Source organism: Herpailurus yagouaroundi, unplaced genomic scaffold (genome assembly GCF_014898765.1).
Source record: "Herpailurus yagouaroundi ecotype Mexico unplaced genomic scaffold, PumYag 67375, whole genome shotgun sequence".
Lineage (NCBI taxonomy): Eukaryota > Metazoa > Chordata > Mammalia > Carnivora > Felidae > Herpailurus > Herpailurus yagouaroundi.
Window position 1 is genome coordinate 572,913 of NW_024420192.1, and position 27,593 is coordinate 600,505.

Genomic DNA, 27,593 nt, shown 5'->3' on the forward strand with positions numbered 1-27,593 from the left:
CCCCCCGCCCCCCCCACCACCCCCACCCCCCCCCCCCCTCCCCGCCCGCCCCCCCCCTACCCCCCCCGCCTCAGCTGGGGCAGATAATCCAAAGTGGGATCCGTGTTGACAGCACAGAGCCCAACGTGGGGCCAGAACCCACGAACTGTGAGATCATAACCTGAGCTAAAGTCAGATGCTTAACGGACTGAGCCACCTGGGCATCCCTTATTGGGTATATTGTAAAAGAACTCAAATTAGGATCAAATTGAAATAAGCTGGTTTGGATAGGAGACTTTTAAGGTCCTTCCATTCTTGAGGTGCTAAATCTGCAACCCATGCTATATTCAAGAGAGCCATCACTCTTGAGCCTATGTCACAGACCCATGAGTGACAGACTAGTTAGCTCCCAGAATCATGGGCAAGGGCTGGGGCTTCATTCCCAACCATACTAGAATGACTGCAAATGGACAACATAAACCATTCTCTCCTGCCCTGCTTCCCAGGTGTCCCTTGAACCTGGAGCAGGAAATACTTAATGCTTTCAGGGCTACCAAGAAGGACCTCATGACCCAAAATATCTTCCATAGCCTGCTCCCTAAAGCCTCAAATTTTCTCCTTAAACCTTTAGTGCCTTTGAACAATGTTTATTAAAACGCCACTTAATCTAATGTGGTGGGTTGGCATTAATCAAGCGTACACTAAAGGATGGATAAAAGCAACATAACCCTTCTGTACCCCCAGGAAATCAACTAGCCTGACCTTCCCTTCCCCCGACACAAATCAAAGAATACCTACAAAATACCCTGATTTTTACTTCTGGTACTCAGTTTCCTCAACTGCAAAATATGGTAGTTATATTGAACGTTCTCCTAGATTCCTCTTGCTCCACAGAAACTCAAGGAGTTTCTAAACCTGGGGCACCTGGGTAGTTCTGTCAGTTAAGCATCCAACTCTTGATTTCAGCTGACAGTGTGGAGCCGCCTTGGGATTCTCTCTCCCTCTCTCTCTCTGCCCCTACCCCGCTCTTGCTCTCTCTTTCAAAATAAAAGAAGTAAACTTTAAAAAAAAAAGTGTTTCTAAACCTATGTTTTTCCACTTATAAAACAGACGTGGCATCTGTTCTTCCGATTTTACCAAAGGGTCAAATAAAACCATGCTTGTGAAAGGTTTCTAAATGATAAAGCGCTATACAAACTTAAGGAATCACTACTATAAATTAAGATACACTAGAAGAGAGAGGTAAAAGAAGTATACTCTGCCATTAATTAGATTAGTTGCCTTAAATTTATTCTACCTCTCTGGGATGCTCAAAAAGTTGTAGTAATTATTGAATGGGAACATGTGAAGTAGGCACACAATAATAGTTGCATTTGTCCTTACTGAGATAGTCAGAATCTCAGAAATAAATGTGACTTTTAAGTGCATGTAATCCAGTATCTCATTACATGCAGGGAAATTCTCAAATTCTATTCCAAGTGGTCATAGAAACCACTAGGTTATCACTTCCAAGAATGTTTTCATCTTTGGACAGTTCTTAAATTTGTTTATTCATTGAAGGCATTACTTAGAACTGCCTTGAAAAGCAGCAAAAATCAACCACTCCCGACTCCATAAAAGATCTGGAAACAGATCATCAAACTCCTTATTCCGGAGGAATTGTCTCCCACCATCTAAACAGCTCTAATTCCTATGATGCTTCTCATAGGATCTAAGTTCAAATCCCTCTCAGAATCCTGGATGTTCTCTAGCTTCCCTCTCAGAGAGATGCTCTTAAAATGGAAACAGAACCAACCATCAAGTGGGAACAGGACTCTAACCGTTCTGATTCTACACTTTTGTAGTGATAACACAAATAGTTAGCCTTATATTGGAGGCCATGGAGGTCTTCAATGGGTGCATATCCTGTAAACAATGAGCACTGAGTTCCCAGAAGCAGGATGGAGGAAGCACTTCTAAATGGGAAAGGAGAGAGTCAAAGGGATGCTGATGGCACTAAAAAACAAAGGGCTTACTACACAGTTTTCCTAATATTAGAAACCACCTCTGTACAAAACAAGGATATGGAACATTATAAATAATGCAGACTTCTAGGGCCATGTGGAAGAAATAGTACCGTTATATTGAAAAAAAAATGTTTTGTATGACCTTTTATACTGAAGAATCTAGTCTATGTAGATGACATCTTCTCTACTTTGCCCAACAGAATCTCAGTTCCTAAGACATCTGCCTATTTCTTTCAGAAACCAGGAAAAAATATTGAAGATAATAAGTGGAACAGACATACACAATACTTAAGATCTGAATAAAAGGAGAAACATACCACATTCATGTAGGAGAAGATTATAAAGATGATCGCTCTCCAAAAATTAATCTACGTGTTTAATGCCATTCCAACTGCAATTCCAATGGTATTCATGGTGAGAACTCAACAAGTTGTTTCTAAGGTCGCCTGGAAGAATAAGCACATGAAAATAAAGATATATTTTAAAAAGAATGAGGCACTTGCTCTAAGGAAGTTATTAAGAACTCGGTATGTACAAAAGGACAGTAACCACACTAATCACAATGCAATAAAACAATATATATATTGTATATGTAATTATATATGTAATAAAAACATATAAGTTTACATATATACTTATATATACATAATTATATAACACATATCATGTATGTATAAGGCAGTTCAAACCAGAAATTCTCAATAGGAAGCATCACAGTAAATAATGGGAGTCAAAAAAGAAATGTAATTATGATCGGGGCGCCTGGGTTGCTCAGTCAGTTAAGCGGCCGACTTCGGCTCAAGTCATGATCTCACGGCCCGTGAGTTCGAGCCCCGCGACGGGCTCTGTGCTGACAGCTCAGAGCCTGAAGCCTGTTTCAGATTCTGTGTCTCCCTCTCTCTGACCCTCCCCCGTTCATGCTCTGTCTCTCTCTGTCTCAAAAATAAATAAACGTTAAAAAAAAAAAAGAAATGTAATTATGATCAAACATATTTAACAAACAACAAACAATACTACTTATGAGATTGAGCCAGTACTACACAGAACCTTAAATTCTCTTATAAGATAATGAAAAAGAATTAGTAAAGATAACAAACATAATGGGAGTCAAACAAAGGAGAAGAGGACAGAAAGAATATGTGAATGAATAATGGCCAAAACTTACCAAATCTGATAAAAATATTAATCTATACATCATGTAAGAAGATCAATATATGCTACAAGGATAAACTCAAAGATATTCAAATCAAACCTAGACTCATAATAATCAAATCATCAAAGTAACTTCAGAATCTTGAATGCAGCAAGAGAAAAACAACTCATCGTATGTAATGGATCCTAAGAAAGTTAAAGCTGACTTTTCATAAACCATGGAGACCAGAAAATAGTGGAATGATATAGTCAAACTCCTGAAGGAAAAAGAATGTTAACTGAGAACTCGGTATCCAGCAAAACTATCCTTGAGAAATGGAGAAATTATAACATTCCCAGATAAACAAAAGTTAAAAGAATTCAGTGCTTAACAGATGTGCCCTATAAGAGATACAAAAGAGTCCATCAGGTAGAAATGAAAGGACACTAGACGGTAACTCACATATAAATCTAAAATAAAGAACATGAATAAAGGTAACTGCATAAATAAATTTAAGAGACAAAAAAATCTATTTTTATATGTAATGTTTTTTCTCATTTCTGACTTAAAGATAATAGCATAAAGGAGTAACTAGAAGATTGTGTTGATATGTTTACATTGCACACAGAAGTAATTTGTATAATAAAAGCACCAAGAAGAGGGGAGGGAACAAAGATATAGTGGAGCAAATTTTGTACACAATTGAAATTAATCTGAAAACAATTATTTTAAGGTAAGATGTTAACTGAAATAGCAGAGCAATCATGAAAAAAGTAAGTTAAAAATACAGTAAAAGAAAAAAGGAATTAAAACAAAAAGACATAAGACACATGGAAAACAAATAGGAAAACAAGAGACATCAGTCCTACCTTATCAGTATGTTTTATTTCATTAAACATAAATAAAAATAATCTAATAAAAAGGCAGAGTTTGGCAAAAATAGATAAAAAAATATAACCCACCTATATGTTATCTGCAAGACATGTATTTTAGATTCAAAGACACAAAATGTTTGCGAGTAAAAGGATATAAAAAGATATACCAGGCAAACAGTAACCAAGAGAGCTGGATAACTATACTAATAAAAAATAGAATTAAATATTCTCCAGGTAGACCATATGCTAAGACATAAAACAAGTGTCAATAAACTTAAAGAATTGAAATCATACAAAGTATGTTCTCCCACCAAGAAATGAAATCAGAAATCCGTAACAGAATAAAATTTGGGAAATTTGCAAATTTGGGAAAATTAAACAACAAACTCTTAAATAACCAATGGGTCAAAAAAATAATCATAAAGAGAATGAGAAAATACTTTCAAAATGTAAACAAAACATATAAAATGTATAGAATGCAACAAAAACATTGCTTACAGGGAGAATTGTAGCTGTAGTTACCTATATTAAAAATGAAGATCTCGGGGTGCCTGGGTGGCTCAGTAGGTTGAGCGACCGACTTCGGCTCAAGTCATGATCTCACGGTTTGTGAGTTCGAGCCCCGTGTTGGGCCCTGTGCTGACAGCTCAGAGCCTGGAGCCTGCTTCTGATTCTGTGTCTCCCTCTCTCTCTGTCCCTCCCCTGCTCATCCTCTGTCTCTGTCTCAGAAATAAATAAATATAACAAAAAGTAAAAAAAATAGTAATAAAAATGAAGATCTCAGAATGCCATGGTGGCTCGGTCAGTTAAGCATCTGACTTTGGCTCAGGTCATGATCTCATGGTCGGTGAGTTCGAGCCCTGCATCAGGCTCTACGCTGATAGCGCGGAACCTGCTTCAGATCCTGTGTCTCCCTTTCTCTCTGCCCCTCCCCTGCTCATGCTCTCTCTCAAAAATAAATAAACATTAAAAAAAATGAAGATCTCAAATCAATAAACAAACAATCTTAAATTTAAAAAAGGGCAAGCTAAACCAAATGAGTCAGGAAGAAGGAAATAATACAGGTTGGAATAGGAATAAATAAAGAATAGAAAAAACAGAAAATCAAGAAAACTGAATTTGGTTTTTTTGAAACAATAATAATAAAAGACAAACCTATAGCTAGAGTGACCATGAAAAAGAGAGAGAAAATTCAAATAAATATGATCAGGAATAAGAGAAGGGACATTACCAACCTTATAGGGAAAAAAAAGGATCACAAAGAACTATCAAAAAGTGTGTGCCAAACTAGGTGAAATGGACACATTCCTTGAAAGACACAACCAAATCTGACTCAAGAAGAAAACTGTGAACAGACCTAGAAAAATAAATTTGATAATTAATCTATAAAAGTTCCCAAAAGAAGAGTCCATGAAAAGATGACTTCATGCTAATTCGGTGAAATGTTTAAAAAGAATTAATACCAATCCTTTGTTTAATGTTCAAAAAAAAAGAGAGGGAAATGCTTCCCAAATCATTCTCTGGGGCCATTAGTAGTCTGATACCAAAGCCAGACAAAGATAAAATGAGAAAACCACAGAGCAAAATGCCTCATGAATAGAGAGTTCCAAAAAAGTCCAACATAATACTAGCAAACCAAATCCAGAAATGAAATGATTATATACCATGACCAAATTGGATTTACCTCAATACAGTTGGTTTAGTATCTGAAAATGAATGAATCTAATACACTATACAAAATAAAGATAACCTCATGATCATATCAACAAATGTAGAAATTTCATGACAATCATTCATGATTAAAAAAAATGAAAACCTCAACAAGCTAGGAACAGAAGGGAACTTTCCATACTTGACAAAGGGGATCTAGAAAAACTGTACAGCTATCATTGCAATTAGGGGTAAGTATATTTCCCCTAAGGCCAGGAAGACTGCTCTTGCCAATAATGTATAGGAGATTCTAGTTAGGGTAATTAGGCAGAAAAAAGAAATAAAAATCAATGAGATTAAAAAGAAAGAAGTACAATGATCTGTATTTGTAGGAAATATAATCTTATACATAAAAATCCTAAGGAATCTACCAAAAAGAAACTCACCCCACCTAACATTAAAACTATTAGAATAAAAAGAAGCAATTCTAATGAGTTCAGAAACCTTAGAATATACAGTACCAATAAAAAATAATTTTACTTGTATATACTAGCAATTAATAATCAAAATGAAGTAAGAGAATAATTCTGTTATCAACATTATGAGTAAAAGTGGAGCATATAGAATAATTTTTTAAAGGTTTATTTTACAGAGAGAGAGAAAGAGAGCTTACATGTGCAGGTGGGAGGAGGGGTAGAGAGAGGGAGAGTGGGAGACAGAGAATCCCAAGCAGGCTCTGCACTGTCATTGCAGATCCCCATGGGGCACTATCTTACCAACTGTGAGATCATGACCTGAGCTGAAATTAAGAGATTCTTAACTGACTGAGCCACCCATATGCCCTTAGAATAGTTTTAAACAGAAATACAAGACTTTCTATACTGAAAATTACAATGTTGAAGAAAATTAAAGACTAAATTAATGGAAAGACATCCCATATTAATGAACTGAGAGAACAGTTAATGTGGCAATACTCCACAAAGCGATCTACAGGTTAAATGTGATCTTCATCAAAATTCCAGATCTTAATTTATAGCAATTGACAAAATGATCCTAAAATTCATATGGAAACTCAGGGTCCAACAATCTTGAACCAAGTCGAAGGATTCGTAATTCCAGATTTCAAAATTTACTATAAAACTAAAATAATAAAGACAGTATTGCCTGGATATAAGGATACACAGATAAGTGAAAAATAATTTATAGGCCCCAAATACACCTTTGAATTTAGAATCAATGGATTTTCAATACAGGTGTCAAGATAATTCAATAGGATAGTCTTTTCAATAAATGGTAGTAGGAAAACTGTATATCTACATGCAAAAGGATAAGGTTGAACTTATACTTCATACCATATATAAAAATAAATGCCAAATGGAGCAGACCTCAGTGTAAAATAATAGTGTCTTTGTTATGGCACCAAAATCAAAAGTGACCAAAAAATAGAGAAATTAGATTTCATCCATGTTAAAAACTTACATACTGCAAACAAGAAAGTTAAAAGACAACCCAAAAAATGGAATAAAAAATATTTACAAATCACATACCCAATAGGGGTCTATTATCCAGTTGTATAAAGAATTCTCACAATAAAATGACAAAAAGACATATAACCCAATTCTAACGAACAAAGGATTTGAATAAGCATTTCTCCAAAGAAATATAAATAGCAAATAAGCACATAAAAAATTGCTCAACACAGAAATACTGGTCAAAGCCACAATGAGACACTCCACATCCACTAGGATGGCTATTTTTATAGAAGACCGAAAGTAACAAGTGAGACTAGGGAAGAGTTGAAATCCTCACACATTGCTGGTGATACTGTAAAATGGTGCAGGCACTTTCATAAACTTTTTCAAAATTACAACATTAAAAATAAAGTTGCCATATTACAAAGCAATTCCAATGTTAAATGTAGGTATACTCAAGGAGATGAAAATATGTCCATGTAAAAACTTGTATACGAATGTTTATAGCACCTATTCTTAACAGACAGAAAGTGGAAACCCAAATGTCCTTCAACAGATGAATAAACAAAATGAAGCGAATCCATAAACTGGAATGTTAATCAGACATAAAAATGGATGAAACACTGAGATATACTATAATATGGACAAACCATGAAAACATGCTAAGTGATAGAAGTCAGATATAAAAGACACATTGAATGATTCCATTCAAATGAACGTCTAGAATAGACAAATCCACAGGGACAAAAGTTAGATTAGTGGTAGCAGGGTTGGCAAAAGAGGAAAAGGAGGAATTACTGCTAACAGGTATAAGGCTTCTTTCTGGGGTGATAAAAATGTTTTACAGCAATACAGAAATGATGATTGCACAATTCTATGAACATACTAAAAGCCACTGAAAAGTAAAAGGGTGAATTTCAGGGTATGTGAATGATGTCATGATTATTTTTTTTAAGTTAATTGCCTTATTCAGAGTCAATCTGATTAGTAGGGTTGCTAAGATAGGTGTTTAATCTTCTAAAGCATTTAACCTTATTACAAAATTGAGAGGACACTTGTTAGCTATAAGTCCATTGACAGGTTGCCCCCAAATAGTGGTTACTGGTATCTTGGCCATGTGTGAAGGTAAAGGATTTGTAAAGGATCAAACTGCCCAGTAAGTATAGGTATAACACATAAACATGTAAACAAAGATTAGAGACAAAGGAATACCAACTACATGGAGATTAGCCCTACCACTGAAATATTTTCATCCACTAGGAGATATAAGTTTTCCAGTAACACCGTGGAGTCAAAACAAGATCCCATATTATAGTTGGGCTAAATAATGATCTAGTAGTGAAGTACCAGAGGCAAGACTCGACAAAGAACCGTCACTACAGAACTTCAAAAACAGAAGGTACTCCTACATTTAACCACAGGTGGTAAAAAAAAAAAAAAAATCCTTGCAGGACCGTATCTACAGTACAAAGGAACTGCTGAGTCAACAACTAGACAACATAGATTTTCTGGCAACAGATAGGAAAATATGATAACTCACAACCAAACAAGACAGTGGAATAGCAAAATTGTCTTTTTTTTTTAAGTTTATTTATTTATTTTGAGAGAGAGAGAATCCCAAGCCCCAAGCTGACAGTGTGTAGCCCGACACAGGGCTTGAACCCAAAATTGTCTTAATGTGGAAAAAGTCTAAGACTTTCTAAATAGATTTGAATCATCACGGTGACTATGGTTTAGATTAATACTATTCAACAAATAATGAGAGCACACCATGATAAAATTGTGGGTACATTTTTTTTTATTAAGTCAACAATGGCAGTATAACAACTCATGGACTTATGGTTTCATAATATGGCAAATAACAGTACTTCCAAAACTAGTCATCCCATGGTTGGCAGATCCTAATACTTAATATTTTGGTAACAGACAAAATTCCAGGCGGTCAACTGAACTGAAGCGGCAAAAGGCAGTTAAATAGCTAATACTATTAGAATATACCCAATCTAAATAGCAACACTGAACTAAAACTAAACAATGAACAGTTACACATGTAAAGCACTGTAATGTGCTGAGCCACACAGGTAACAACACTAAAGCAAAATAATTTGCAGCGAATTCTTTAAAGCCTCATTGTATTGGCATAGAATTGAGGGATCCTAATGAAATGCAACTGGAAAATACCCTGACAAGTGGGTATGTAATGACATCTCTAAAGGGGCAATGCAGAATAGACCATTAGGAACTCCATAAACCCGTACTGTTGTTTGTAAGCCTCTAGGCAGTGTTGTCAAATGAAGGGAAGATGACTGAAGCTGTAAGTATAGGACATTAGTAACATGAGCTAATGTGAATACATAAATATGTAGAAGTATAGCTATCCAGGTTTTCAGTATTATCATAGCATCTGATTACAATATCAAATTTCCCACAGAAAATTGTTATCTGATAGCAAAAGACTACATTATTGCACTATAGAACACAGTTAATGCCTCAGTATTTCGAAAATGGGTGTCCAGTCTATAATCTTTTTTTTAATGTTTATTTATTTATTTTGAGAGAGAGAGAGAGATAGTGAGTGAGCAGGTGAGGGGCAGAGAGAGGAGACAGAATCCTCCTAAGAAGACTCTGCACCATCAGTGCAAAGCCCAATGCAGGGCTCAAACTCATGAACTGCGAGATCATGACCTGAGCAGAAATAAACACTTAACTGACTGAGCCACCCAGGCACTCAGTCTGTAATCCTATTGGGCAACTTGATTGTACTATTTGCACAGGATGGAAGTAGCCCAACTAGGAAATAGGCTTTCTAACTAATATTAAACATTGCACCTAAAACATAGTGGCTGATGTGTATCCCTGTGTGTTTATATGTATATGAATGAATACATAATTCCAAAAATCAAAAGCCCTTAAGATGCAGTATTTTTTAATAAGCAGCAAAATTTTACTAGGCCTAAACTTGGAACAGAGCTCTGCACTAGAAGGACAAGGTTGCAGTTACATATGAAAGATTTATTTGCTTCTCATTTGTCCATACAGAAACCAAAATTGGAAATTCATTATAGCTATACACATGGCAAGATAATCCTTTGCTGAGTTTAGCTGCTGACTGGATGTTAAGTCCCATGTAAAGAATCAGTTAAGCTAGAAAAATAAAAGCAGCACCATGTCTGAGATCTTTATTCTACTTCAGGACAGCAATTCTCCAGTGGTGGCTGTCAGCAATACAATACAGGGTCTACAAGAGCATACTTAGGAAGGGCAGATGGATAGTCAGAGAAGTATGACATTAGCACACTTTTAAGAAAACAAAATATCCCAAAAGCGTTTATTAAAAAATTGCTAAGCTTAGCTACACTACCAATGTAGGAAATTATCTGTATAATCTTAACTTTATGAAAATTTAAGTAATATGTCTTAGGCAGTAGAATGCTTGAAATGAACAATAATGGCTACCAATAGTAATAGACATTAACAAACTAGAAAAATACAACCCAGCCCATCAGGGGATAGTTGAGAACCCCAGTATTTTTAGAAGAACACCAGTTGGCTAGGGGCACCTGGTTAACTCAGTAGGTTAAGCATTCAACTCTTGATTTCGGTTCAGGTAATGATCTCATGGTTCGTGAGTTTGAGCCCCATGTTGGGCTCTGGGATGACAGTGCGAAGCCTGCTTGGGATTCTCTCTCTCCCTCACACATGCACATGTGCACGTGGGCTCTCTCTCTCAAAATAAATAAACTTAAAAAAAAAAAAAACACCAGTTGGCTAAGACAAAAAGTGCTAGCACTACACTAAAACAACTTCTTGTCTGCTTGCAGGAAAACTGGCCTTAAAACCAATGGGTGGAAATGCTATTGCAATCATATGGTTCCCAAAGAGCAGGGGCACTACAGGCAACAAAATCATATTAGAACATTTTCAGACAGCAAACATGTTGAAGATAGGAACTAAGACTAATTAGGCATTAAAGAATTCCACCACTTCAGGAGTCCCTGAAGAAGGAGTACAGCCTGACTTTCAAGAAAGCTGCAGTCAACACCAGAGACACAAAATCTGACACCCAAAGCCCACTGTCCTTCTACCCTGCCAAAGCAAGTCTCTGTCAGGGCAGTGAGCACTAACAGCCCCAACCACTGCCACAGGTATCTTTGAAGAACACAGTGTTCAAATCTCCCTCTGTGCACAGCTGTTTTCTTTCCTATTGAAAAAAAAAGCTTACTGGAGGGTATTATGCTAAGTGAAATCAGTCAGAGAAAGACATATCATATGATTTCACTCATATGTGGAATTTAAGAAACAACAAGTAAGTGTAGGAGAAGGGAAGGAAAAATAAGATAAAAACAGAGAGGGAGGCAAACTATAAGGGACTCAAATACAGAAAACAAACTGAGGGTTGATGGGGGTGGCAGGGTGGGGAAAATGAGTGATGGGCATTGAGGAGGGCACTTGCTGGGATGAGTACTGTGTATTGTATGTGAGTGACGAATCACGGGAATCTACTCCTGAAGCCAAGACTATACTGTATATTAGCCAACTTGAGAATAAAATTAAAATGTCACATAAAAAAAAATCTTACTTGAAAAACTGTCTTGTTGGAGGAGCCTAACTGCACTTTCACTGAATCAAAAGTACAACTGCTAAGGAACCCTATGTCTCTCTTAGACAAGGACATGCGTGCATACAGCTCATCTGTGGCCAGGATGATACTGGAAAATTTTCACGTGTGAAGGTTAGCCATGCTTATCATTCTGTGATATAACTGAGTTAACTGAATCCTAAATAATTCAAAGCTTTCCTTGGAATGTGAAATGCCATAAATTGAGCCTTCAAATTCAAACTATAACTTAAAAACATTCTGATCTCATTGAAATTCTCTCTCCCCATTCACACTTTCATGATACGTATAATTTAGATGATATCAACACCAATTATAATTAACTCATTAGAGAATGTGGGGAAGAGAATATGTGCAATGCCCATGGTACATAATAATCAATAGGAATAGTGGTACCTGCATGGCTCAGTAGGTTGAACGTCTGACTCTTGATTTTGGCTTAGGTCATGATCTCATGGTTCATGGATGGAGAGGACAGCTTGGAGTCTGCTTGGGATTCTCTCTATGTCCCTCTCTGCCCCTCCCCTGCTTGCATGCACTCTCTCTTTCTCTCTTTCAAAATAAATAAATAAACTTCAAAAAATAATCAATAGGAATATAGACATAAGATACTCAGGACATAGTAAAGCTATGTTGTTAATGGGTTTTCTGTAAAGTTTTTTTTATGTTTGTTTATTTTTGAGACAGAGAGACAGAGTGCAAGCAGATGAGAAAGGGAGAGAAAGGGAGACACAGAATCTGAAGCAGGCTCCAGGCTCTGAGCTGTCAGCACAAAGCTTGACGTGGGGCTCAAACCCACGAACCATGAGATCATGGCCTGAGCTGAAGTCGGACACTTAACCAACTGAGCCACCCAGGTGTTAATGAGTTTTCTTTAAAATCAATCAATTGGCTAATGCATATAGTTCATAATTTATTCTGTAGTTTAACTGAATAAAAAATTTTCCCCTCTGACAGAAAGCCCTCTTCCCAAATGGGATAGTATGACTCCTCACCTGAGACTTAATTCCACAATCCTCAGTGAACATGATGGGGAGTCAAATGGAGGCTGAAGACCTGAAGGTAGAGGGACTTCAATTTCCAAAACTGAAGCTGGAAAGAAACACCTGGGGCAAAACAATTGACTTGATGATGCATTGGTTCCTAGGAATCTCTGTCCCAGCAGCCAGATAAAAGAACCAAAAGGCATATATCTACTTGGGAAGCCAATGGAGTACTTTGGAACAAGTCTCATTTTAAAGGGCTTCCCCCCTGGAGTGTGGCTAAGTTGCAAAAACATGTGCATAAAAGATTGGCAGGGTGGAGACATCAGAAGAGGAAACACCAGAGATGTCAAGGGTATCAGCAAAGCCCGAAGAGGACACTGTAGTATCCCAGGGCAATTAAGAATTTAAACCTTTGCACCATAAGACATGGGTTCAAAAAAGGAGTTTACAATTTACTGGCTGGACATTCATGGCCAAGTTCTGAACTTCTCTTGGGTTGAAAACCTGTCTCTGAAATTTACTAAAAACCATACTAGCATGAGTGTTGGTGAGATTATTATATCAAGTAGAAATGATCAAAACAATCATGTTTGGCTATCTTTAAAACAAACCAACCTTGGGAGGAAATGGCCTTTATTAAAGGTCATTTCTGAGGCTCATTGTGCCTGCCATGTTTGAAAACCAGATGTGGGGACATGGATCACATCCAGGTGTTCTGCTAGAGAGGTGCCCCAGTTAATCCCGACACTCCTATCCTCTAAACTCTTCTAACTGTATCTACTATGCTGGACCAGCATTTAAATTAAAAAAAAAATACTCTTAAAGAGTTCCTAATCCTTGCAGGAACACAGTCACCATCGGACACTGAAAAGGACCTCATTTTTTTTTCTTTTTTGAACCACAACTAAAGCATCATTGATAAAGAAGAGACAGAGAGCCTATAGAGTAGAGACTGTGGGGCCAAACTGCCTGCTCTGTGACATTTGGGGGCAATGTTACTGAGTGTAACTGACCTCAATTACCTCATCTGAAAAAGTAAAGGATAATATTAGAATGTACTTCCTGAGCATTAAAACTGAGTTAATGCACATGTAGAACAGTGTGTAATGCTTACTGTGTGTGCTCAGCTAATGTGAACTATTGTTATCAAAAGACTAGTATAAAAAAGAATACTGTATAAAATGGAATGCTGCCTGAAATAGAACAAATAGGTAAGAGATAATTAAGAGGTACTGAAATGAAAAAAAAAAAATAGATTTGGTAGAATGTGCCAGGAAAACCAATTAAAATGGTAAAATAATCTTATGACCATTAAAAGTATATCATTTTGTGAGAAAGAACAATCTCATAACAGAGGGCTGAGAGAGGAAAGCAAAGAATAGTGGATGATAGCAGGGCATGAGATGATTATGTTTGTCAGAGGTGAGAATGAATCAAGTGTGAAGAGATGTAGGGGATATACGAACAATATTTGCTCTAATTACTTTACACTTGACTTTGTTCACATTATCTAATCAAGAGATGCAAAATGGACAAAAATAATCAGTGTCTAACAAGATTATAGTAAAACAAATAATCAAGGAGATATGCATAGAAAAATGTTTCTACAAGTACGTTAACTACGTTATGTTCAAGTGTTGTTTAAAAAAACTTAAAATAATCCTAATGTTTAAAAAAATATGTAAATATTATATAAAAAATCATGGCCCAAATAAAAGACTTGTGTGTATTCCTAAAGATAGGAAAATGTTCTTGGTAACTCAAGAGCCATCTAATCACTAAGTTGTATACCTGAAACTAATTTAACATTTTATGTTGACTACACTCAAGAGTATCTAAAAACCTTATTAATACACATATACTAATTATTTATGTAATATACATACATACTAGAAAGAAAGAAACCAACAATCTGTTTCTGTGTATTCTTTATTTTTTAAAGATTTTTTAAAATGTTTATTTATTTTGAGGTAGAGAGAGCATGCATGTGTGAGCACAAGTGGGGGAGGGGCAGAGAGTAAGAGGGGGGAGGGGGAGGGGGGAGAGAGAGAGAGAGAGAGAGCAAGCGTGAGTGAGCACAACAGTCGAGCACACGGTCGAACGCGTGGCACAATCTCACAACCGTTAGATCATGAGGTGAGCCAAAATCGAGATTTGGATGCTTAACCGACTAAGCCACCCAGGCGCCCCTCTGTGCATTCTTTTTAAAAAAATTTTTTTTAATGTTTATTTATTTCTGAGACAGAGAGAGACAGAGCATGAGGGGGGGAGGGGCAGAGAGAGAGGGAGACAGAATCCGAAGCAGGCTCTGAGCTGTCAGCACAGAGCCCGACGCAGGGCTCGAACTCACAAACTGTGAGATCATGACCTGAGCCGAAGTCGGACGCTCAACCGACTGAGCCACCCAGGCGCCCCTGTGCATTCTTTTTTAATTGTGCTATGGTTCTTTCAAATTTTTTACAATGAATACCTATGCCTTTTATACTTTAATACAATGTATAATGGAGGAAAGAAAACAATTTTTTGAGTGATAGGTATAGATTTGAACTTATTCTTCCCTAGAGAAACTGACTAAAGGCCCTGAGAAAGTATGAAGAGAATAAGAAAGAAAAAAGGAAAGCAAAGAGATGTTTGGGAAGTGGATAATAATACAATTCTACCTAGCATACGCTATAGCCTACATTAAAAATAATGGCTAAAAGAAAAATACTTTTTAAATCACAAAACTACTCGCCCAATCAGTGTTACTGTTTAATTTTAACTGAGGAAAATATACGATGATGCCAAAGGTATCACACCTAGAATAAGAAAACATTTTTGTTAATTTTTGGATAAATTGTGCTAATATTGATACGGATACTTCCTAATTCCAGTGGGCTGAAGTTTTATCTTGATACTCCAGAGACATTTTCAAGATTTTATTGCAAGAGTTAAATAACTTCCTATTGCATAGTTTACTATGACCAATTTAATCAGACTAATGAAATGCGATAACAACCAAAAATATGTTCTAGGGCAGTGCTATCCATTAGCTAGATGGTAGATAAATAAAATATGTATATAAATAAATATATACTAATGTATGTATCTATAAACAAAACATGGCACATATACATACTGAATGGCTAAACAAAATGTGGTATATACATACAATGGTATATCATTCAGCCATAAAAAAACATGAAGTTCTGGCACATGCAACAACACAGATGATGAACCCTGTGGATTTGTTAAGTGATGCAAGCCCTACACAAAAGGACAAATATTGCACTGCTCCAATTCTGTGAGGTACCCTGAACTGACAAATTTACAGAGACCGAAAGTAGATTAGAGTTTAACAAGGGCTGGGGAGAGGGGGAATATGACAAATGTGCCATAGTAATAGAAGATGTTAATATAAGGGAAACTGAGTGTGGGGTATATGAGAACTCTTTGTAACTTCTTTGTAAATCTAAAACTTTTCTGAAAACAGAAAGCTTATTTAATACTGAACAGAATGGTGGCATCCACCCAAAAAAATGTTTACTTCTATAAAGAGGTTATCACACATTTTGATACTTTGTGTGTGTTAAAAATTAGACTTAATACAAATTCAATAAAGCAAATTGAATCAAGTTTATGATATCCTTGTGGGGCCCCCCTAGTGTTCAAGGAAAGTTTTGGAAAACCTGTTTTGTGATATAGTCCTAAATTACAGGTTAAGCAGTCCATAGTCTTGTATATTTTGAAGAAAGTTACTTAAGCAACTATAAAATACTTAAAAAGCACTATGGCTTATATTAAAATAGTTTTGGATAGGCAATTTGGGAGGAACTTTAATAAACAAAAACTTCATATTTTTTTTTTATCAACTTTTACAAGGATACCACCATACTGTCATATAGAAATAAGGACACATGGATCAAGTTTTCACTGCCGCATTATTTATTAAAGAGATAACCAAAAGCCTTATTAATAAGTAAACTGTTCAATAAGTAAATTATGGTATACATGAATTTTCATTTTAAACTAAGAGCCAGGTTTTCTGATGCATAGCCCATAGTCTCGTTAAATGCCCAAACCAATGATTTTTAGAATGTAAAATTGAATGGCTTATGTATGACAAAGGGTCTTGTTTAAGACATGCAAAGACACATGGCAAAGGAAAGGACTCTTTACAAGTATGACAGTCATGAAACATCCCATAAAAATTACTTTTCACTCAACCAAGAACACAAACAATGTGCAGCAATAGGCATGCAAGAAAACATATATCATGAAACATTGTCTATACTGTTTCTGATATAGCTCTATTATATTACATGCATTCTGATTAAAATCACCCTACATATTAATTTTAACTTGTAAATTTTTTCTGTTATAAAGTCTCTCTTTCTCTTCCTCCCTCCCCAACACATGCACCCTATGTGACATCTTTATGGGACATCTGGCAGAAAAAAAATATAATAGCAGCTGAAGAAAACAAATAAAACCCTGGACAGAACTGACACCAAATAGAATAATGAAAAATCTCAAGATAGAGCCTATTCTAGTAAATTGTTGAAGTGAGGAAGTTAGGAGCCATAATGAATAGTCACTGATGCAAAAATTATCATGTAGAACCAAGAAATTTAGAGTATATAGAATGGCATCACAAATGAATCTAAATGTGGACAGGCAGCAAATGGGGACACCAAACAGTAACATTTATTATACTTATATAATCAAAATAATTCCATACTGTCATAGGAAAAGAAAGTTAATGACAGAAACCAGTGAGCCCAGAAGCAGACCCAAATAACGAGAATTCAATATCTGACAGATTTAATTAAGTAAGCAAAAGATGGATTTTCAATAAATGATACTGGACAGCTGATTGGCCCTTTAAAATAAAATGTGAGATTATATGATGACTGACATCAATTTTAATTAAATCATAAAAATACTAAAAGGAAGTTCAACTTGTAGAGCTACTCATATGATGGTTTTTCCTTTGACCTACAACGTCCTAAATTGTATTCACAGATTTCCTAAAATTGAACCATCCTTGCATGGTTGGCATGAATACCACTTGTTTGCATATTACTCATGAATCTGCTTCTGGGTTCTTTTTACCAAATCTATACTTAGGTTATTTGCTTATATATCACTATCAGACACTGGTCTACAGACTTCTTTCATTTTTCAGTTTTTATCAGGCTACTGTCTCTACAATATGCTGACTTTATAACAAGACTACTGACTTAGATATGCAGAGATCTCTGAAAGGTTACACATGAAGTTAATAATAATACTTGTATCTGGAAAGAAGGAAGATTGAGGACTAGAAAACCAGTGGTGGAAAGGAAACTTTGAACTAAATTAACTTTAGTACAAATTGAATTTTATACTATTTGCCATTTGCATGTGTTATTATTTTTGAAAAAAATTATAATCTATGAGTGTAAAACTGGAACATTTTCAAAGGATAATCTAGAAACCCAATGAATCAAATTATTAAAACTGCTTACTCATAAACTATGATATAGTATTACCAGTGCAAGTACTTAAAGGCAATTTGTAAGACACATAAAAATATGAATAAACGTGTAATACATTGTTTGCATTTAGGGGATGATATATATAGTACCATTTATACATGTGATTCAATGTTTATTCAACATTTAATGAGCATCTACTATGTGCCAGGCAGTTTTAAAGAACTGGAATCATAACATTCTAAAAGGATAAAAATTCTCTGTCTACAAATGCACAAATCCTTGTATATATCAGCAAGAGGCTTATATATCAGGATCAGCTATCAAATTGCCACTAGGCTCCCAAACCAATCAGAGGTTATAGGAAAATATACCAAAGGAAGATGGCAGGCCACCTTGTATGATTGCAACCTAACCTGAGTCTCAAGTGTTAATGCTTAGTAAACTCCTACAAATTCTAAAATATACGTTTGACCTCCATGACTCTGGTAGAAATTCACTGGTTTTAAGAGATTCATACAACTTGTTGAAAATGGGTAAGTCTACAGCTTACATTACAGCAATGTAATTTCAGATCCAGGGTGCAATGCTTATATAATATACCAATTATTTGATCCCAGGTACTGACAGACATAGTCTGCCAGTCTCTTAACTAGAAAATAATCAATCCCAAAGTATCAGATTACCAATCAGAGATCAGTCACTAAAATTACAAGATATACTGACCCCTTGGGATTACTACACAGTAAAACCTTGGTTTATGAGCATAATTCCTTCTGGAAACATGCTTGTAATCCAAAGCACTCATATATCAAACTGAATTTCAAGAACCATTGGCTTAGTTCTGATCATGTGATGTCTGGCGTCACGTACTACTCATATTGCAAGATGTTGCTCATTTATCAAGTTAAAATTTATTGGAAATGTTTGCTCGTCTTGTGGAACACTTGCAGAACAACTTACAATCCAAGGTTTCACTGTATGTGGTCTAATGTCAGAGGGACCATAGTGGGACAAAGACACGCCCAAGCAGAACCTAAATCAGACATTTAACATTTCTTCAACAAATTTTTAAGTTTCTATGAAATGAACATAATCTGGAAATTACTTCAGGCTACCAAAGTACTATGACTCTAAGAGAAAGGAATGGATGATGACCAACAATTTAACATGAAATAAAAATGGACAGGGGCGCCTGGGTGGCGCAGTCGGTTAAGCGTCCGACTTCAGCCAGGTCACGATCTCGCGGTCCGTGAGTTCGAGCCCCGCGTCAGGCTCTGGGCTGATGGCTCAGAGCCTGGAGCCTGTTTCCGATTCTGTGTCTCCCTCTCTCTCTGCCCCTTCCCCGTTCATGCTCTGTCTCTCTCTGTCCCAAAAATAAATAAACGTTGGAAAAAAAAAATTAAAAAAATAAAAAATAAAAAAAATAAAAATGGACAAAATTTTATCTGAGGACATCATGAAAAAGGCTGCATTTATGACTGATGTGATTCCTTACCCCAAATTATAGTTATTTTACTTTAAAGTTTATTTTTGAGAGTGTGTGCATGTGCATGAGCAGGGGAGGGGCACAGGCAGAGAGAAAGGAGACAGAGAATCCCAAGCAGGCTCCTCGCTGTCAGCACAGAGCCAGATGCGGGGCTCAAACTAATGAACTACGAGAGATAATGACCTGAGCCGAAGTTAAGAGTTGGACAGACGCTTAAGCAACTGAGCCACCCAGGCACCCCCATATTACAGTAATTTTAGCAGAACACCTAATGCACAAAATCAGATCCCTTGGAACCTCCAATAGTTAAAATTTAAGCCCTAAAAATATTATTTAGTGGCAATATATACATATATGGTGCTAAGTCTATTCCGACAATACCAAAAGTCCTTCAGAGAACAAGATCTACCAATGTCAGCCTGGTTAGCTGTTCCCAAAGTGGGATTCTGCCTTAGGATATCACTTTGGTAAAAATTCCCCTGGGGTCCAATGTTACAAAGTCTTCCTCTCCCTTCCTATCTTGGCTTCATATCTTCTATACTATTAAGTAACCTTCCTACATACCCTATTCTTAACTCTATTATACTTCCCTTAGCTTACTGAACTTGCTGAGAAAACCTAGAAATTACTACATGCACAACTGTATGTCCAGTATCCATGGCATAGGAGGCATTTAATTTATACAAGTTGAACAAAAAGCTAAGCAACATGGTATACTTTTATTATGAAAAAAAATCAAGGAAACCAAAACACTCCCCCCAAAATAACAACTACTAATCTACACCTGTCTCAAAAGATAACCAATGTGAACATTTTGGTGTGTAGATTTCAACATTTTTAACTTTACCAGGAAAATGCATCAAAGACTTTACAGCAATTCCTTTAATTTCTCATTATGGGTAAAAATAGTTATTACCTAAATTGAATTATGCCCAGATAGCATAGTTCATCTGTTTTTAAATTTTAGTCAAATGGAAAAGTTTATTTTAAACCGACTTTCAGTTTTCTAACTAAATTCATGCGAGGCCACGAACAAAAATTTCACATTCCCTGAAGACTTTTCTTTCTTTCAAAAGAGAGCATGCGAGTGGGGAAGAGAGGCAAAGGGAGAGAGAGAGGGAGAATCTCAAGCAGATTCCACACTCAGCACGGAGCCCAAAGTTGGGCTCAATCCCATGACCCTGGGATCATCGCCTGAGCTGAAATCAACAGCTGGAGGCTCAACTGACTAAGCCACCCAGGAGACCCTAGACTTCTTTTTCTTTCTTTTTTTTAAATGTTTCTTCTTGAGAGAGAGAGAGAGAGAGAGAGAGAGAGAGCGCGCGCATGAATGGGGGAGGGACAGAGAAAGAGAGGGGGGACACAATCCGAAACAGGCTCCAGGCTCTGAGCTGTGAGCACAGAGCCTGACACGGGGCTTGAACTCACGAACTGCGAGATCATGACCTGGGCTGAAGTCGGATGCTTAACCAACTGACCCACCCAGGCGCCCCTTGACTTATTTCTTAAAGAACAGTTTCTTGAATGTCAAATTCCAAAGTCATGTGTGGGGAAGGAATGACGCACAAAGTTTAAAAATTATCACACTTTTCACAGTTAACTTTTGCAACAGTACGAGAAAAAAAAAGGAAGCAAAAATTAGTGAATATATCAAAGATTTTGTTAAAAAAAGTTTACAAATAAGCTTAGATCACTCTTTGACATAAAAAAGTCCCAAATAGGCACTCTCAATTTTTTCACATGTCCCCAACAAAATGGAAATCATGTATTTAAACTTCTTCCTATCGAAGTGGCCCACCCTCTTCCCTTAAACAGGGTCTGAATGTGGTCAATTATAGAATGCTCTTATTTTGATCTTTTATTATACATCCAATGCATGTACACAGAGAAAAATTAACGTAAGCAACCCTAAGACTACTATCTCAGAAAGGCCTGCTTCTCAAGGTTAGCCTTGGCTGGCATCTGGGAACTTTATGGGTAAACAGGTCCCTATGCTGGTAGAAAACTTTCCCTAACTAGTAAGAGTGGCTCACTGTATCTAGGTTACTGGTATAAATAATGTGGATCATGCTGAACACCTACTTTCCTTCTGGAAAGTGGAATTTTGGTACCTGCTAAACAAGACAGTACCTATGTGACCAGTCCACAATAAAAACCTTTCCTGTTGAGTGTCTATAACAGGCTTCCCTGGCAGAAACATTGCACACAAGTTGCTGCATTTCTATTGCTGGAGGATGTACTCTGTGTGACTGCTCACGGGAGGGAGAGCAGAAAGAGGACTGCATAGGGATTCCTCCACACCCTCCTGCACCTTCTTCCCTTTTGATAACCTTAGAAAGGCTGTATACTGCAGCACCTTGGTGGCTCAGTCAGTTAAGCGTCTGACTCTTGGTTTCAGTTCAGGTCATGATCTCGTGGTTTGTGACTTCGAGCCCTGCATGGGGCTCTGTGCTGACAGAGCACAGCCTGCTTGGGATTCTCTCTCTCTCCCTCTCTGCCCCTCCCCTGCTCACTTGCTCTCAATATAAATAAATCAACTTAAAAAATTAAAAAAAAGAAAGGCTGTATATCCTTACTATGTTGCTATAATAAATCTCAGCTGTGAGTACAACTATATGCTGAGACCTGTGATCTAGAGACCCCCAACATCCCACCTATTTTGTGATATTGAGATGCCAAATCATGTATTTTCCTCCATGTTTCAAAATTGCATTTTCAACCACAATTATATATAACACATATTTACATTAATAACAATTGGATGTTTTGGGGTGTTGTCAAGATTTGTAAAAATCACTGGATTAGAGCTATCAATAAATGAGGTTACATCTATAGAACATAAACAGAGCTTAGTAACTACTTTTGACTTAGAACAAAATGTCAAGCTGGTCTTTAAGGGAAAAAAATGCATCTTCCTAGCTAAGCAAGTCATTTTGTTTTGTTTTTGAGAGGGTACCTTTCAATCAATCAATCAATCAATCAATCAATAAGGTAGGGAGGTGGTACAATTGTTTCCTTAGCTTGTTCCCAGCAAGACATTTTTCTTCTTTAGTGACGCAGAAGTTCTTTTTGGGTATTAAGGTGTTGGCCTCAGTTAAAATATATCATATATCCTATTTTTCATTAGTGACATTACGGTCAAGTTCCAGATGAAAAGTCACTCATATTTTTAATTTAAAAAGTTCAAGCAATTCTCTCTACTTGGATGACTTCGAGGAATGTAAAGAACTTTTGGTGGCCCACTGTAGCTAACTTCTAGCAACCGTGCCTCAGGTATATATGTACTATCTCTAAAGTGACTAAAGTAATTCTCTAGGTTCAATTAGAAAAAGAGGGAGTTTCTCCTAGCAAACTATAACCACTGACTTTTATTATCACATTGTCTTCTCTTAACACTTCCAAATGCATACTTACCCTCATGCCTGAAGCCAGAAATATGTCCACATTACCAATCTTTCATTTGGTTCTTTTCTTTTAAAAATTTTTAATGTTTATATTATTTTTGAGAGAGAAACAGAGCGTGAGCAGGGGAGGGGCAGAGAGAGAGGGAGACACAGAATCCGAAGCAGGCTCCAGGCTCTGAGCTGTCAGCACAGAGCCTGACGTGGGGCTTGAACTCACGAACTGTGAGATCATGACCTGAGCCAGAGTTGGCGCTTAACCAACTGAGCCACCTGGGCGCCCCTAGTTAGGTTATTTTCTATGAGAACAAACGATACTTCACGGCCCTGAGAGAATTCACTGCAGCTTCTTTGACTAAAAATTACGGGTTGGTAAGGAAATGACAAGTCAAGTGCAAATATAAATTGCAAGGGCATTCACCATAGCTAATATATAATAAGGAGTAAATAATCTTCAACATGCCAATTTCTTAATTTACAAGAATGTGAATATACTCATCAATGCAACCAGGAAACTTGTTTCCACATCAAGAGCATATTCTTTCCCTGTAGCCAAATTATACCATAAAATTGCTTAATCGGCATGGAATTTGAACAGGTGTCATAATTAGACAAAATAAATGCTCAATAACATTAAACAAAGACAGCCTGACATTCGAGAAGTCTATACACCAAAAGTTTAATAGCGGTTTTAGTTGAATGATGGGATTATAGCTTATCTTGACTGTATTCTTTATAACCTGTGTTATCTGAATTGTTTACAATAAGCACCTCTTTATCACCAGGAAAAATAATACTTCCATTTTGAAATAAGCTATGAAAAATAACTACTTATTAAAATTAACAGAAAGCAATCTAATTACTTTTAGCTATATATGGCATAATATAACTAAGGAATATCATAATACTGGGGATTCACATGGTGAAAATTATGATTATTAGAATTTAAAGAGTTTAATAAATGTTTTTAGAAAGGGAGAAAAATGTTGCCAACATGTTAATTCTGACCAAACAAATGTACAAATAAAAGGCTATTATTACAATATCCCCAAGTGAAGTTCTTTAAACAAGGCAGAATTTTACAAAAGAATTCCTAAATTCAGTTAAAAACGAATTATGGAACAGTAGGAAAATAGGAACAGTAGGGAAAATATTGAGAAAGAATAAATAAGAAGTTTTACTATAAGCAAGAAGGGAATAGACCAGGGGTCAGCAAACTACAGCCAATGGGTCAAACCTGCCAACAGATTTTGCATTCATTGTCTGCGGTTGATTCCCCAAGTGAACAGTTGCAAAAGAGACCGTGTGGCTCACAAACCCAAAGTGTTAACTATCTGGGACTTTTACATAAAATGTTTTGCCAACCTTTGGAGCAGACACTTCCATTCTGCTTGTCATACCCACAGCCTCTTCTCTAAGGGAGTTCAAGGCCAAGAGAAGGCAAATTTATGAGGTACTACGATCTGATCCACGAGTACCACAAGTAAGCAGAAGCTAAAAGGTAAAGAAGTATCAGCTGGGAAGCCAGCTGATAGCAAAAGAAGCACTAAGAGTGGGAAGGAGCTTTTAAAATGCGGATGGCTGGGGCCATTTGAGGCTATTTAAATCACAATAATCTTGCTCTGGTTTATTTTTAAAGTTCCCCAGTTAATTCTAAAGTACAACCCTGACAGAGAACCACTAAGCCAGGAGAAATAGCAAATGCAGAGTGGCTGAGTGATGCCAATGGTGTAGTACAAGCATAATGACCCAAAGGTACTGCTGTTAAGGTACCCAGGGCTGCTTGAATCTAGTTCCCATACTCAGTATTGTTCATTTCCAGTCCCACTAACTCCCCATCTTCCCACTGTTCCACATATTTAATATAATAAACCCCTATTAATGAGGTAAGTTGAGTGATTCATTTCTTGACACCAAAAGAACCAAATTAATATAGAAGTTAGTATCAAGTATATAGTTGCATGAAACAAACCCTCAGCAGAAAAGGAACATTTGAAATTGTTAGGGAATGATTGCAGAGTGAAAATCACACACAATCCAGGATGAAAGTTTCAGAAGTTTGGCAAAGCCACAACTTATACAATTGCCTTTGTGACTCAAATGTGCACACATTTAGGGTGAAGGTCTGAGGAAATCAGTAGTGGCTATGTATTATAGCAACTTCAAAGAAATAAGCAAAGTAGGGTTTGACAGTTTCTATTCTGACACTGATGTACAAATTTTTGATATAACCATGAGGTGCTGACCCTGGAAAGCATGGTTTTGTCTCTATTATATCTAGGCATGGTTCTCAGTTGCCATTCCAACAGGCATGGAATAACATGGATAGGTCATAGATTCACAAATTTGATAATCACTGAACTAAACATGTCAGTTCTGGTTCCTACCAAACATACATATTATTTCCTTCTAAAGACCTTTTTATTGTCACAACTGTAGCACAGGCTTACAATCAGGTTTTGTTTCACAAAACAGTATTATATTCTCTCCATGGAGTACAGCTGATGGGACCAACCCATACACTGACAGCAGCCTAAGACCTGTCTAAGCATGAAAAAGCACTGCACAAATAAAGATAAACCAAGCCAATTAGGACCAGACAGGTAACTAATGGTGAAATCTAAAGCTGAAAGCCTCACCAAAGACAAGGCAATGGAAAAGCCAGGCGTAAGAAAGACGAGTGAAGAAAAATGTAGATAAGCCAAGAGAATAGAATGCTGAATCAAGTCAGTGACACAGTGGAAAAGGTCCACTAATTCCTGTGCTTAAGTCCCTTGAGCCACCATAGATGCATTTCCATGCCACACTGTTCTTGCAATTCCTATGAAATCCCTATTTTCCTTACTATTATCTTACTATGTTTATCTATGTGATAAACACTTGTTTCTTGACCTAAACCTGTGTCTTATTTCTTGAAACCAGAAATCCCATATAATTTAGAAAATAGTATACAGTTGGGGTACATGAACAGGACTTCTGCAGGAATGTGAAATATTTAGACCTGCTTATTACTTGGTGGTAGGGTGGAGAGAACATACACCCACCACAATCCAGGTTGGAATGTTAAGAGCCTCCAGGAACTGTGGCAAAGTTATTGTCACAGGAGCACACATCCAGTGAATGTAACTTGTGACACAATCACAACAACAAACAAAATTCAAGTGGCCAAGGAAGATCACAGATAGGTGAGTGATTCTGAAACTGAAGAGTAAATTTCTAAAGTGGCTTTATGACATTACTTCAGACTACAGGATCTGGCTGTGACTTAGTTACTCTCCAACATTTACACTTAAGTAAGCGTTGGAAAAGTACAGGCAGAGCATCTTTAGAAATGAATATATGAGGCCGTCTGGGCGGCTCAGTCAGTTAAGCGTCCGACTTCGGCTCAGGTCATGATCTCATGTTTTGTGAGTTTGAGCCTCGTGTTGGGCTCTGTGCTGACAGCTTGGAGCCTGGAGTCTGCTTCAGATTCTGTGCCTCCCTCTCTCTCTGCCCCTCCCCCACTCATGCACATGTGTGTGCTCTCTCTCTCAAAAATAAATAAACATTAAAAAAATTAGAAATGAATATATGCAATGAAGAGCCTATGTGCTTAGAGGTCAAGATGTAGAAATGCAATACAAACATATCTGAATTAAATGGTGGCCACACTCATAGTCCCATCTAAGGTAAAGTCCCAACCATATTTCTGGAGAAAAGGCAGTCCTAGACAGCAATGAATTTTAGAATATGACCTGTCCTGGCAGCCAAAGTAGAATGCACCAGGTGTAGGATACACTACCCAAATGCTGTTATCGCATGACTCAAAAAGTGACTACCCAAAGAGGCATGAGCTAAGCCACTGGAATTCTTGCACTGAACAATGAAGTTTGTAAAATGAAAACGAATGAGTCCCATAGCAAAGGGAGCTGAACCTTAAAAGACAGAGTTGGGAAACATGAGATATAGCCAGACATTGGAGGAACAAGTAAGATTTAATGATGAGTAATTGAAAATTTACGAGGAAGTAGAATACAAAACTAGGAAGTAAACTAAAGCTTGAGTAGATATGAGGAAGTAGAGACCAAAAAAGGTGGAGACAAAGAGTAGTTAAAATGTGATGTATGAAATGGTGTCTACAATCAATACTGTATTGACTACTGAAAATTTGCTAAGAGAGTAGATTTCAGGTGCTCTCATCACACACACACAAAACTGTAACTGAGAAGATTAAGTTACTAGGGGCATCTGACTACACTATATAATCATTTCACTATATATACCAAATCATTGTGTTGAATACATTTAATATGTACAATTTTTATTTAAAAAAAAGATGCTAAAGGTGACATACTAGACAGATGATACAAACCTCTGTTGTCAACATTCCCAGCTATGTCTTGGAACCACTTCTAATCCTCAAACCATTTTCCACAGAGGGGAAACTGAATTTTATTTTTTAAATTGTCTTTGTTCAAATACAGGTTTTTTTTAAAAAGTTTATTTATTTATTTATTTTTTAACGTTTATTTATTTTTTTGGGACAGAGA

General features: G+C 36.7%; 1 long non-coding RNA gene across 12 annotated transcripts in view; it reads right to left on the reverse strand.

The window, feature by feature from the left end:
• Positions 1 to 27,593, reverse strand: part of LOC121024914 (uncharacterized) — a 59,844-nt gene that overhangs the window by 8,533 nt on the left and 23,718 nt on the right. For 9 of the 12 annotated variants that reach the window (XR_005787869.1, XR_005787867.1, XR_005787868.1 and 6 more), the window contains one exon: positions 2,303 to 2,431. This is a non-coding gene — a long non-coding RNA (uncharacterized LOC121024914). Of the gene's footprint in view, positions 1 to 2,302; positions 2,432 to 12,727; positions 12,839 to 27,593 lie in introns of all 12 variants that reach the window. The other 3 variants (XR_005787870.1, XR_005787866.1, XR_005787862.1) reach the window with 1 other exon arrangement.